The sequence below is a fragment of the Cryptomeria japonica genome, chromosome 10 (assembly GCF_030272615.1).
Source record: "Cryptomeria japonica chromosome 10, Sugi_1.0, whole genome shotgun sequence".
In the NCBI taxonomy this organism is placed as follows: domain Eukaryota; kingdom Viridiplantae; phylum Streptophyta; class Pinopsida; order Cupressales; family Cupressaceae; genus Cryptomeria; species Cryptomeria japonica.
Genome location: NC_081414.1, coordinates 766658317 through 766673152, shown reverse-complemented (window position 1 = coordinate 766673152; position 14836 = coordinate 766658317). Strand labels below are relative to the sequence as shown.

Genomic DNA, 14836 nt, shown 5'->3' with positions numbered 1-14836 from the left:
CAATGGAGATTGAAATGAAATGATTGAGATGAATTGGTATGATACAAAACACATGAGCCTTGCTTATATAGGCAAGAGATGATGAGGTAGTTACAACTACCCTTAATACAAAATTAAGTGCATGATGTATTATGAAACTAATATTAAACAATGACACATGACTCATATCTTTTAGAATACAACCCAGGATAACTAACATCCTATGAATATTAGTAAATGAAAAGTTACATAAAGTAACTTTATGATAACTAGCTTATGTTGAAACTAAGCCTAAGTAAGCATAACATATAAATGATATTAATGACAACTAAATTTCATGTATGCCTAAGAGTATTAAATGATAAATACCTAAGTTTCACTTAAGCATGAGTAAATAATATTTACTCTAACAAATCTAAGACAAAATCTTCTCATCTTGACATTTTAACACCCAATAAAATTGTACATTTGATTTATAGTAAATTATAACTTAATTACATGTACATCAATAAGTATTCAAAATCAACTTAAGATCCATATTATCTAGCTACTAAACTCAATATTGTTAGCTTTCAAGCCAATAGTATCAAATTTTATAAAAGAATATAAACATCATTCATTTTTCATTTCTACATCAAATGACCATGTGACAATTTGTAGGAGCTATTAATAAATCATTTTTAATGTTTAGTAATATATGTGTCTATGAAAAATTAATAGGTTCAACCAAGGAGTTTACTATGAATAATCCATTTACTGTATAAGCCATAACCAACCTTAAATTAAATAATATATGTAAGGGATTAAATTTTACTTGATGTTTTCCACCATAAGATAAAGGTTGATAAAATTATAGGGATAATCCAATCATACAATCTATTATTCCACTTGAGAACCCTCATAACAATGTATATAGTTTCACGAGGTAATGACAAGGTGCACATATTTGGCCATCTAGTCTTCTCTAGATCAAATTCTTACCAAGTACTAAATTAGTTATGTGACTTATTTGTTTCATACATTATAAAGAGTTGGCTATCACAGATAGGATCCATTAGATAAACTAGTCAAGTTCTATCTACAAGACCTTATTTATTGAATTAACTAAACTTTTTTTCTACATATATAAAGACCTAAAACAATGCCAATGAGGTCAAGAATAATTTAATAGTTAAAACACTTAAATATACCAACACCACCTAGTTGTAACTAGCATAACCATCATTCTACAAGTATAGAATAATCATCATTTGGCGTCTAAAAATATATGAAGATGGTCAGTATTCACCACAAGAGTCACCATGTATATATAGTCTCCAATAATGAGTGGTTATATACAACATAATGAGACCTCATGATTAATTATTTCTTAGTTCTTCTTCCAACTTGCAAGACCCAAGATACTAATCACAAACACATCCTTTTTATTAGTAAAATGTTTTGTAGGGGTTATTATGCATGTAAGAAAAATCTAATCATAATCAGTCAAATTATTGTAAGTAATGACTCACCAAGCAATCTAACATGTCATCCAAAAAAATTTAATGATTTATCCTTGCTACAAACCTTAATCCTCTTTACTCAAATTTAAATATATATTTCTCCCAATCTTGGTTTTGTTCTTATTGTTAACAAAACCATCAATAATAATGTATAGCCTTAGCAAGATATGGGATCAATAAGACATTTAATCTTGATGTTGCTATAATCATTCCACCTTTTGTTAGCATCCCTCAGCCTCATGTACCAATCAATTCCTATGTTGGAGTGATAGATCCCACATATTTGGTTTAGTTCAAGAGCTTTTTGGCCTCTCATTATTTTTTCCCAATTGCTTATCCCTCTTTAGATCTATGATAATCATTTATTTCACACACTCTCCTCTCTAGGCTTTTTATGGTACCAAAAATATCACAATAGAGTTTCTCGTTCACTTTGGTAGTGAATTATAGTAGATTGTCATCCTTGTGGAGATAGATAAGCTAGATTGAGTAAATTTTCCTCTTCTAAGGTGGTACATCTCAGTTGCCACTTTAGAAGTGCTTGATATAGATCTCGTTAAAGGATTTATTTGATATAATATATATACCCTCATTACTAACAAGGAAATTACCAATGTCATGGGACAATATTCATTTGGAATAAGAGAAAGATAAGCATGGAAGAATTTTTGACAAAATTGCTTTTGTAAATGTGAGTATTATTCCTCTCAAAGTATTTAAATTTCGTGAGTTTACTTCAGTTGGAACTCTTCATGACGTTGGGACTCAATTTGTGATAAGGTTCTCAAAGGTTTGGTGAGTTTTTGAAACCAATCATTGAATTTTTTGACACTACAAATGTGAACCTAATAAGAGATGCTAAATCAAGGAATTATTTGACATGGAAAAGATGGTTTTGGCCTTTAATTTTATACAATAAAAGATAGGTCGGTTGAAATAGGAGGATGAAACCTATAGTTCTATGTTATCAATGCAAATGATATCTAATAAAAAAATTATATAGATAGTACCCTATTGAATATATAGTTAGATTCATTCCCAATTAGAGGGAACATCCATTATGTAATGATGCAAAAGAACATAAGGCCATCAAGATTGATGCAAAGCCTTGTTCTTAGATCTGGTACACTTGTTGGCCATGTGCCCATGTGAGATTAGGGCATGACCCAATTTTGAATTAAGGAGAATTTCATGTAGTGTCTAGACTAGAAATGCCAAGACCATCATCGACGGGATCAAGACTAGGTTGATGAACAAAGCCACTAGTTGTTAAAGAGCCAAAAGAATTTAAGGAAGAAGACACACGACCATGTAGAAGAGAAAAGGAATTTTTCATTGGAGAATATTTTTTTCCAATAAATAAAAGATTACACTTAGGGAAGTCAAAATTTCCCTATCAAATTGTGCATTCAATCATATCTTGTTTCTTGAGAACAAGATCTAACATATCATCTAGTTGAGAAACTATGCCAATATAAACCAAAATAACATTTTAATCTTACACTATTAATGCTCTTTTAACTGACAAAGAATACAAATATTTTTTAAAAAGATAGAAGAAATGAGATTGGTTTAAACTGCAAAACAATTTCATTATTACAAGCATTGCTTGCATATTCTCCATAACTACACTACCCATCCAAAAATATTACATCATATCACAATAGATCTTTAATAATAAAAAAAAAAAATACTTAAAATTCCCTATCAAGCCATTCTTCATAGGAGGCATTTCAAAGCTTGAGAAGGTTTGTTATACATGCAATTGCAACCAATTCTCCTATGAGGTACCTAGAAGGACAATGTTTTGAAGCCTTTTCAACAAACCTATTTTTTTTGTTAATACACTGCAATCGGGGCATTCCAATAGAAAAGTGTGATTTGAGGCATTTTGTCAAACAGTTTAGGTGCCTTGTCTATGCTTCTACATTTTGCATATCCTATAATCAAGTCATTCAATGAGAACAAATTTCTTAAAGGTATTATGTCAAACAATTAGTGTTCCTTGTCTATGCTTACCCATTTTGCATCAATGTCTACCAAGGCAATTCCTGCTCCAACATTTGCAAAATTCCTCTATCATTCATTGTGATATGGATGTACACACCATGTTCCAAAGCAACCATTTTCGTATAGTTTGTGAGGTTGCAGACTCTAGCTTTATACTAATAAAAATTGGAGAGCATTAAATTATATTTTCTATATATACAAATAAGAGGATCCAAAGATCCTTAAATAGGTACATCAATAAAGAGATGTGTCTCTTACAATAGAGATTCCTATACATAAAGAAAGTGATGAATGCAATTTATATTTTAACACCCCACCCCATAAACTTTATTCTATCACATAACTTAACTAGACAATGGGGGCCACCTATAAAAATAGGTTGGTTAGCAACCCTTTAACACCATTTCTCCCTTGATTACAATTGTTCATCATTATTCATAACAAGATGTTTAACGACTTAAAATAATTTTTCAGACCTCTCCTTTCAATATTTGACAACTTTATTTTCAATGATATTTAGATCTCTTATTCACTCCTTTTGTCATCATACAAATTCCTTTAATAGTTAAAATGCCATCTTTAAAATCAACTTAAATCAATATTCTTGACTTTTACAATCTCTTGGCATTGGTTTAGCTTGTCTTTCAAAATAAACCTGTCAATTGATAACTTTTGACAGATTTGGGACAAATCAACATACCTTTATCTTAGGTCGGCTTGATCTCCTCAAACTACAATCTTTCAAACAAATTCTACAATCTTCTATTCACTTTAGCTACTTTTGAAAGTGGATGATTATGATGAAGTGGTGACGCTCTTTCTTGGAACTACTTCTTTCTTTTAGTGATAACTCTCTATAGATAGCTTTGGTTTATTCTAATGGTGTAGCTTCACAATTGTGGTAGCAATATCTGATTCAAGTTGGTGACTAATGTAAATTGTGGCCTAAAGAAGATCTCTCTTTTTATCCCTTAACGACAACAATCTTTAAATACTTATAAGTTCTAAAATAGTTGTAATCTTATATACTTTTCAAACCAGATATGATCTTCTTTGGTATAAGTTACTATTTCTCCTTGAATGGCTACATTTTCCATGTGATCATCTTCATCAAACACTTTATCTTCTTTCAATAGCGATCTTCCATGCAGAATTCCTTTTCTTAATTTGGAAATTTTTGCTCTCTATGTACCGCTAGATCTCCAACAACAAACTCATGATTCTTCCTTTCTTATTTGGTGGAGATCATTCCTACTACTAAATTCACACTATCTACCTCATGGGACGACTTTGAGTGCTCCAAAAAAAATAGTGATTTTCTTTCAGACTAGCATGGTCCTTTTGACTATCGATTTCTTCCTTTCAGACTAGCAACAATGGCTCCTCTATCCCTGCAACTTTCTCTTCAAATTTTGTTACCATGTACGCTCTTTTATCCAATGCTTAACTTCTGCAATTTTCCTTTGAGGTTTCAAACAGCTTATAAATTCCTTGTTTGGCAGCGGTCTTCTTTTCTCTCTAGAAGTCTCTGCTTGCAAGGTATACTACCAATTCTTCCCAAAGACTCCTTTTAAATACCCAGTAAAGAATCATATAGTTGAATCCTGTTTGAACCCATAAATATAGGTGTTGCAAATTTTGATAATTATATTCTCTTTCTTTTTTCTTTTACCATTCCATGGCCACACACACCATTGTATGGATTATGTTGTTCCTCGTAGGAATACTGGACATGCCTCCTTATCACGTAATGTATAATTTGTAAAGTCAAAGACTTAGGATGCTCTGATATCATGATAAAAATTAGAGAGCATTAAATTATATTTTTACTTATACAAATAGGAGGATCCAAAGATCCTTAAATAGGTACATCAACGAAGAGATGTGTCTCTTATAAAAGACATGCCTATACATAATGAAAGTGATGAAATATAGTTAATATTTTAATCTGTCAATTACATTTGGTTAAAATTTTCTAAATCATTTTCAATAAATGCATTTTGTACATATCCTACAATCATAAGATTCGATGAGACCATATTTCTTCAAGGTATCTCGGAGATTTAGAATACCTTGAAGAAATGTACTGCTTGTAAAAATGTTTCAAATACATTTAAAATACATTTCTACAATTGGTACATTGTAGCTCCATTCTTCTTATTTATTGAGGTTCTTTGGATTCTTGTTTTGGAATCTTTAAATTATAGAAGTTTTCATATTTTCAGAAGTTTCAAGGAACCTGTATCACTGGTAAATTCGATCTCTGATTGTATTAAGTTCATCATTACAAGAATATAATGTTTAATAATTTTCTTGATGTTTTTGAATTAGATTGTGTGAAAAAAAAAATTATCATCAATGTTTCGAATCACACTCTGTAATCTTTCATCTCCTTTGAACTCCTCTCATCCTGATGATGAATCATAGAAAGTGATTTGAAACCTTGATGATAAAAACAAGTTTTCACACAATCTAATCCAAAAACATCAAGAAAGAAAATTATAACATAAATTGTAAAAATTTGATAGCATTAATTAATGTTTAATAAATTAAATGCTTGCTATGCCCTCAAGTCATTAGATTGGTCACTTCAAATTTTTCAGTTATTGCATATGCATCTCTGAATTTCTTAAAAGGTAATTAATATTTATGCTCATTGTATGTGTAAATCTATCCACGTGCAGGTAACATTTTTCAAATGTGGAGGAGTGTGTTTAGGCGTGGGAGTGGAACATCATGTGGCTGATGATTATGCTGCTTTACACTTCATCAACACCTGGTCAGATGTGGCTTGTGGGCTAGATGTTACTCTGCAACCATTCATAGATAGAACTCTTTTAAGAGCCAGAAATCCTCCAACTCCAAACTTTCATCATGTTGAGTATCAACCACCTCCACCGTTAAACAACCAAAATGATATCCTAAATAGAAATAAAAATGATTTCTCAGGTGCCATCTTCAAAATCACCAGAGAACAATTGGATATACTTAAAGGCTCGGCTAAAGGAAATGGAAACAGGGTAACCTACAGCAACTATGAAATACTTTTTGGACACATCTGGAGATGTGCTTGCAAAGCAAGAAATCTAACAGATGACCAAGAAACCAAATTGTATATTGGAACAGATGGTCGAAGCAGACTCCAACCGCTTCTTCCCCCTGGTTATTTTGGCAATGTTCTTTTCACTAGCACGCCCACGGTTGTTTTAGGGGATCTAGTTTCAAAGCCCCTTTATTATTCTGCAAGCAAAATTCATGATGCCTTGGGCCGAATGGACGACGAATACTTGCGATCTGCTATAGATTACTTGGAACTGCAACCTGATATGACTCCATTAGCTACAAGTGCTAATAATTACAGGTCTCCTAATATTGGCATCACAAGCTGGGTTCATAAGCCCATCCATGATGCAGATTTTAGTTGGGGAAGACCAATATTCATGGGACCTGCAAATTTTGCTTTCGAAGGCCTTGTTTACATTTTGCCAAGTCCTACAAGCGATGAAGCTTTTCAGTTGCATTAAAATTGCAGAAAGATCATATGGTCCTTTTTGAAAAAATTATTTATGAATTTGTAAGGCCTTCACGCTTATGACAGCAAACCAAGTGAATTGAATTTGTGTCTAGTTGATTATTAGACGGGAAATTTTCATGGGTCCCCTACTCTACAATTTGCTCCTGCTTCATAATTTACTCTTTAAAATATTGAACAACATTGAACAGTGATTGCTAGCTAAAACAGCAGTGTGGGGACCTTGCCTAAGTGTATTATTAGTGAAACTAAATTTATGATGACTGGATTTATTTGCCATCATAGATCCTTTGATTTCATGTTATAAATATATATGTTTGTATTCAATTTTTTTTATATGACATATTTTAATTTATGAGACATACCAAGTTCTTTGGGATTTTGTGACCTTTCTTTTATGAGCATAAGGTTTCCACCAGTGGACCAACTCACACTATATTACTAAATTTTTAACCAAATATACATTTTCTTTAAGTTCTTACTAATTACATTTTCCTTAAATTCTTACTAAATTTGAAGTGTGCATCTTTAAACTAGCATACCTATATTTTTAAAAATTTATATAATAAATATCAATTTTTTAAATATTTAACATTGTAGTGAACAGATTTGTCTTCTCAAAACACCTGCACAAAATGACTCCTAAACACAAACTTGCAACACAACAGTTGAGTCACTTGCCACAATTATATACAAGTGCTCTCTCCTTATTTTGCAAGGCGCAGCTACCTTCGAATGATTTGCAAAGAATCAAATAACTTGCTATGCCTTTAACCCGAAGACAAAGAAGGTAAACTAACATTCATCCATTAACATGAGATGAATGTGATTACAGATTTAATGAGTTTAAAGAAAACTAAATGAAAGGCACAAAGGCCATTTGTATAATCTTCCAACTTCAAGGAAACAAAAGAAAGATTGACATTTCATTTCGGATATATGAGTAATTAAAATTCAAAGATTTTAACAAACACATACGCATTTCAAATGAACAGGACAGCATCTGAAATGATTGGGACAACTCAAAGATCATCTCCAATCAAAGAAAACATACTTAAACTCAAAGATTTAACATACGTTCTCTTCTTTCTTGAAATGTAACCGGTTCCACCTTTTTTTACTTTAACTTTCCTTTTTACTTTCTCCACCCATCCTCTTTATAAAATCAAGTCTTTATAAACTTTACATTCAATAGTTTATAAATGTCATTTTGGCATATTTGGACAGGTGGGATATGAAAACATTAATAATAAAAATTTGATGCTGGGCAGATGTTTTTATGACAGTCAAATGGGGTCTCGCTACGGGGGGCATAACTTTTTACCCCACCGTTGGATCTTTCCAACTGACGGATATATTTTTGCAATTCTCATTTAACACAACTTGACTAGAGAGATCGAGCAAATTATCTCCGAGGAAAAAGTTATTGATGTCTGAGTGGAGGTATATAAAACTGTCAGAACAATCAAACTTGTTGTCCAAACTTCAACATTTATCAAGTGTTCTTCAATGGTTTCCATTAACAATTATTCATTCAAAATTGAAACCATATTACTTTAATTTCCTCATTGAAGAGTACAATAATTTCTCATTGCCTCTTATAAAAGGATGTGGAAATGCAACGTTTCTTCACATGCTGTAACAAAAGATCTTCACATGAATGGCCACAATTTGTAGATATGAGCCTGCTTGAACCAATTGTACCTTGTTGAAGTTGATCTTTGAACTGAACCTTTCAAGTAAACCTTTCAACATCTTCGAAACTCTTTGAACTTAGTTCAAAGGGGTTCAATACTCATTCTTAAAAGATAAAATTTCCACCAGCAAGGATTGACACAGAGTAGACCCAAATTCTGAATTTTTAAATTTGGCTCTATATGGGGCTAACAAACATTCATAAATATAAATAAATCACTAAACCTATTAAATGTGGAGACAAGACCAGTCTTAAACCACACACATAAGCAACATATTAAGCTTAGAGAGTGTTAGTCAATTTTGAGTGTTTAACACTTTTAAGTCTAGAAGTGTATTTTTAGTGTGATCATACGCATTGAACAAGAATAAGTGTATTCTTAGTGTGATACATTGATTCTTAGTGTGATCATATACATTGAGTAAGAATGCTAGTCAACTCTGAATGTTTAACCCTATAAATATAAGCTTAGTGTGTGATGTTTAAGTCGTTCCCTTTCATTTGCAAAGGGTTCAATCCAACATCAGCTGCTAGAAAACCTCGACTGCTACTATTAACTAGTTTATTCCTATTCCAACAAGTTTATTAATTTACTAATTAATATTCTTGTTCGCTTGTATTATTTGGGAGTTCAAATGACCCACTTGCAATCATAGCGGTACTTGTCACCCAAGACTCAAACCCAGGGGTGGTAACTTTGAATCTGCGGAGATTTATAGAGATTGCGAGTCTCTATCAGGCTCGGCTTTGCAACGTAAGAGGTGGTTTTCAAACCGGTGCATCAGAGACATACTTCGGTAGTTTGGAACGGTCGGGTGGTATCTCATGTGTTGCATGTGTTGCATGCGATCTTTTTAAAGGACAAGCAAGGGGCTTCTAACAGCTTGGTGGTCACTGGGGCTACGGTGCCTGATGGGTCCTCTTTGAAGCTTCATGCATAGATGAATGAATCTTTCTATGTGGGGTCGAGCTCAAAGATTAATAAAGTTAATGGATGTTTTCCGCGGAGCCACGATCGCCCAATTTTGGTCATTCCTCCAAAGGTTGTGATGGAAGATGTGGAGTACTGGTCCAAACATGCTTTGATCTGCAAATTTCTTGGTATTTGAATCTCTATGTCGGCCCTTGAAGCCTGGATATGACTTTCATGGCAGGTGGACAGAGATATGGACATAATGTTGGCAGGAAAAAGCTACTTCTTGGTAGTCTTTTCTTGCATGTCTGATCATGATTGAGTTTTTGAGGAGGGGGGAGGGGGGGGGGGGGGGCTTATTTTTATAATTGTGTGGGATTGTTTGTGAAACCTTGGCATCCGAGGTTTAACTCTGTGGAGGATCTTCCATCGAGGGTTCCCGTGTGGATTCGCCTGCCCAAACTTCCTTTAGAGTTTTGGAGAGAAGACATACTATGACAGATAGTCGCCTTACTTGGGAAGCCTATTGCGATCGCACACCAATCCTTGGACAAAAAGGTCATTTCTTGTGCCCGTATTTGTGTTGAAATTGACTTGAATAAGGCATTGTCAGATTCCTTGGAAATTTGCCTTGGTTTTTCTTCTTGGATTCAGTAATTAGATTATGTGTCCTTACCTTTTCGCTGTCGAGTTTGCCATGAGTATGGACATTTGCAACGGCAATTCCCTAGGGTTTTTAAGGGGAATAGTGGTAGTTTGGGTGGGTCTACCTCTTCCTCAGGCCTGAAGAAGGACAGTTCAGCCAAGGGGAAAGCCCCAACCATTGATGTAGGTAAGGAGAAATTCAAGATGGATAGTGTTAATAATGGGAAAACCTCGGTCGACACACCAACCCCTGATAATGATGGCTTTACTCCTGTTCGCAGCCAACCTAGGAAAAGAGGACAGAAGAGACCCTTTCTAGATCAGCAATCAGATACAAATTTTAATAGATTTGAAGTACTAGACAATATGGTTGTAGAGGAAGGTATCACCCCAGATGTGTCTGGCGCTGTAGGCTTGGATGGGGGAATTTCTATTCATGATCCCCCTATTATGAAACAAGATACATCTCTCCAACAGAAGAACGAGGCTCCTATTAGCTCTGAGTCTGGTGCTCTTGTGGTGTCCTCGGCACCACAAGATAATGATATTCTCTTAGCGGATCTAGCTAAGGAGGTGTTTGCTTCTGGTAATGGAAACGACTCTCCTCTGACATTAGGATTGTTGCAAAGACCATTTAAGAAAGTATCCTTTGCTACTCCATCAAGAAGTGGTCGCAAAAAGGATCAGGAGAAAATTAGACTTACAAGGGATTTACTGGTAGAGTCTGGGGCTATGAAGACCATGGATTCTCACTTTCCTCACTCTACTCCATTATTATTCTCTCATGGGATGTTAGGGGGTTGAATAGAATCCCTAGACAAATGGCTATTCATGAGTTGGTGATTGATCATTCTCTGGACATCCTTTGTATTCAGAAGACTAAGCTTTCAGTGGATTCCATGCTCTGTTGTGTCCCTAATATTTGGTATCATGGTCAAGGTCAATGTATTGGATCTATGGGGAATTGTGGGGGATTAGCCATTTGTTGGGAGCCATGGAAAATCACCCCTCTCTGTTGGATTTCTTCTCTCTCCACACTCTCTATGGTTGCCTCCAATTTGGATACGGGGGAGGTGATTTTGGTAACTAATGTGTATGCTCATGTTGACTTCCCTACAAAGTTAAGACTTTGGGAGCATTTAAGGTATGTTCAAAGTTGTCATCCTTTCTTGCCTTGGATTTTAGCAGGGGACTTTAATTTAGTCTTACATTTGGAGGAGAAAAGAGGTGGGAATGCTCGTCTAGGGCCTTCTTCTGAGCTTCTCCAAGATAATATGGAATTTTTTACATCTTTCTGATATCCAGCCAGCTAATGGGATCTTTACTTGGAATAATAGGAGGGTCGGTGAAGATGCCATATCAAAATGCTTGGATAGATTTTTAGTCTCTTGCTTTTGGACGAGTCGTAATCTCTCTCTCTCTTCGAAAATTTTGGATTGGAGGGGATCTGATCATTGGCGTATCAAGTTCTTGGTTTGTTGCATTTCTCTTCCCAAGAATCCTCCCTTTAAGTTCCAACTGATGTGGCTCTGGGACTCTTCTCTTCATGACTTAATGGCTCATTGGTGGAGAGATGGTGGCCTAGTGTATGGAACTGCTATGTTTTCCTTTTCTAAAAAACTTCAATGTGTCAAAAGGAAGCTGAAGCATTGGAACAGGAATTGTTTTGGTAATCTTTTCACTATGAAAAGGAGGGCTCAAGAACATCTGGAAGTCATTTCAAGGCAGATTAGAGACCTAGGTTTTTCTGAAGCTCTTAGCAGAGAAGAATCTCAGGCTTCCAGGGATTTAGAAGAGTGGGATCTTAGAAAGGAAATTTATTGGAAGCAAAAAGCTCAAATTGATTGGCTCTAGGAAGGAGATAAGAATACTACTTCTTTCCATAAATTTGTTCATGGCCACTGAAATCGAAGTTACATTTCATCTCTTGTTACTTATGATGGCTTGCAATTGACATCCTTTCAAGCCATTTCCAGGGAGGCCGTCTGGTCCTATTCCTCTCTTTTTTTAGAAGATTCGATTCTCACTAATAATGAGGAGAATATTATCCTGTCTTGCATCCCCTCTGTTGTGACCAAAGCAATGAACGACTCCCTTATGAGGCCAATCTCTATGTCTGAATTGGAGGAAGTGGTTTTTAGTTTGCATAAGGGCAAGGCTCCTAGACCTGATGGCTTCCCAGTGGAATTTTTTCAAGAGTTATGGGATATTATTAATCAGGGCTTATTAGCTATGGTTCAAGAATCACACTCTAACAAACAGATGCTCCAACCTTTGAATGCTACATTCCTTGTTCTTATTCTGAAAAAGGAAGGGGCTAATCAGTTGGACTCCTTTCGACTGATTACTCTATGTAATGTGGTTTATAAAGTTATTACTAAATTAATTGTTGAAAGGCTCAAAGTTTGGATTCCCACAATTATCTCAGAAGAGAAAGGGGGTTTTGTTGCTGGAAAACAAATTCTCGATGGAGTGGTTATTGCCTCTGAAGCCATCCATTCTATGTTCATCAAGCTTGATATGACTAAGGCTTATGATAGAGTGAAATGGGGCTTTTTGCAGAAAGTTCTTCTTACTTTTGGATTCAGCTTGGAGTGGGTGGAATGGATTTGGAGTTGTGTCACTTCTCCCTCCTTTTCTATGCTTCTCAATGGAGAACCTTTAGACTTATTTGGGGCCTCTAGGGGTCTCTGCCAGGGTGATCCTCTTTCTCCCTACTTGTTCATCATTATGGCAAAGGGACTTGGCAGATTTATTAAGCATCAAGTTTCTCATAATTTGATTCATGGCTAGAGTTGGGGAAATGGACTGCCCACTCTCTCCCATCTTCAGTTTGTGGATGATACTGCACTTGTCGGGAGAGCTCGTATCCAAGAAGCTAAAGCCTTCCGACTCACTTTGGATACTTATTTGGCTACCTCGAGACAGAAAATCAATGACCACAAGTCTTCTATTAATTTTTTCAACACTCCGGAGCCTATCTAGCGGAGGATTGCTAATATTCTAAGATTTCAGATTGAGTCTCTTCCTATGACTTACTTGGGCATCCCTATTGTTTTGGATAGATAGCCCAGGCTCTTCTGGCAAAACCTGCTTGATAAGCTGTGTCAAAAAGTTAATCATTGGATGCATCAATGGCTCTCTACTGCTGGTCGAGTGACTCTCTTGCAATCAGTGATTCAAGCTCTCCCTATCTATAGAAGCATGGTGCAAGCTGCCTCGGTGTATTTTCTTAAGGAATTTGATGCCCTCTCTCGACAGTTTCTTTGGAGCGGTAATTTGCAAAATTTCAAATGGAGCCTAATCAAGTGGGATACAATTTGTAGGCCAAGGAAGGAGGGTGGCCTCGGCCTTCATTCTGCTATCTTGAGTGGACAGGCTCTTGTTGCTAAGCTATATTGGTGATGGTGTTCCAGTCAGTCTCAGCTATGAGCTCATATCCTCTCACATAAGTATTTACTAGGAGTCTGGCCTTCAGAGGTTTCTAGATTCCCTTTGGCGGGTGGAGGTTCTATGGTGTGGAATACCCTTAAGACAGGATCTCGCTTGGTCAAGAGAAGTCTTTTTTGGATTTGTAACAATGGTTCAGAAGCTCTGTTTTGGAGTGATTCTTGGGATGGTAAACCTCCTCTTTTGTCCTTTCACCTGCACTTGTAGGCTTTCTATGACTCTTTCCATTCTGTGGGTTGGAATAAGGTGGTTCACTATAAGGAGGCCTATATTTTGAGCCTTACTGTTGGTTTTCGATAGAAGAATCCATTTGACTGGCCACCGGGGGGATTTGTGGGGGATCGGATGGAGCTCTCTCAAATTATGGCTTCTAGGGAATGCAGCTCTTTGTAGGTGCCTGATGTTTTGGCTTGGGGAGGTGCTTCTTCTGGTAAATATACTATTTCCTCAGGGTACCTTATGCTTACTAGACAGATGTTTGGTGATATGGAGGTTCCTTGGTGGAAGAAAGTTTGGAATCCCTCCTCATGGCCTAAGTGTAATTTCTTCCTCTGGTTGGTGGCTCACAATAGGTGTCTTACTTGGGATAATCTCTGCAAGAGAGGATTCCATGGCCCTTCAATCTATGTTTTATGTTGTAATGATGAGTTGTCTGTTTCTCACCTCTTCTTTCAGTGCTCCTTTGTTAGACAGATCTAGCACTCCTGGTGGTCTACATGGGGCTGCCCTTGCTGGCATGTTTCCTCTTTGTCTAAGTTCTGGGATCGCTTGGGACCTTCCCTATCTAGATCCTCCTTTCTCCAAGTTGCTTGGACTATTGGCCCTTCCTTTATTTTATGGCATGTTTGGCTTGAAAAAAATAGGAGGATCTTTAAGGGTGTTAGGTTAGGATTGTGCACCTCTGGGCGAAATTTGTTCGTTCTTTTCATGAAATCTTCATGAAATAGTTATGGCAAAATGTGATTTGTCTGGAGGTCTAGACCCTTGAGATGTTGGTATTTTCTCCCGACTTTCTTTTCCTTTGCAAGATGGTGTTCCTTTGTTGGTCTCCCGCCACCCTAGGAGGATAGTTGGATATCGCTTGCAGCGGGTTAATCGTGAGGGGCATT

At 35.9% G+C, this 14836-nt stretch overlaps 1 pseudogene; it reads left to right on the top strand.

Moving 5' to 3' along the window:
- Nucleotides 1–7086, top strand: part of LOC131859215 (shikimate O-hydroxycinnamoyltransferase-like) — a 16585-nt pseudogene extending 9499 nt beyond the window's left edge.
- Nucleotides 7087–14836: the final 7750 nt, after the last annotated feature.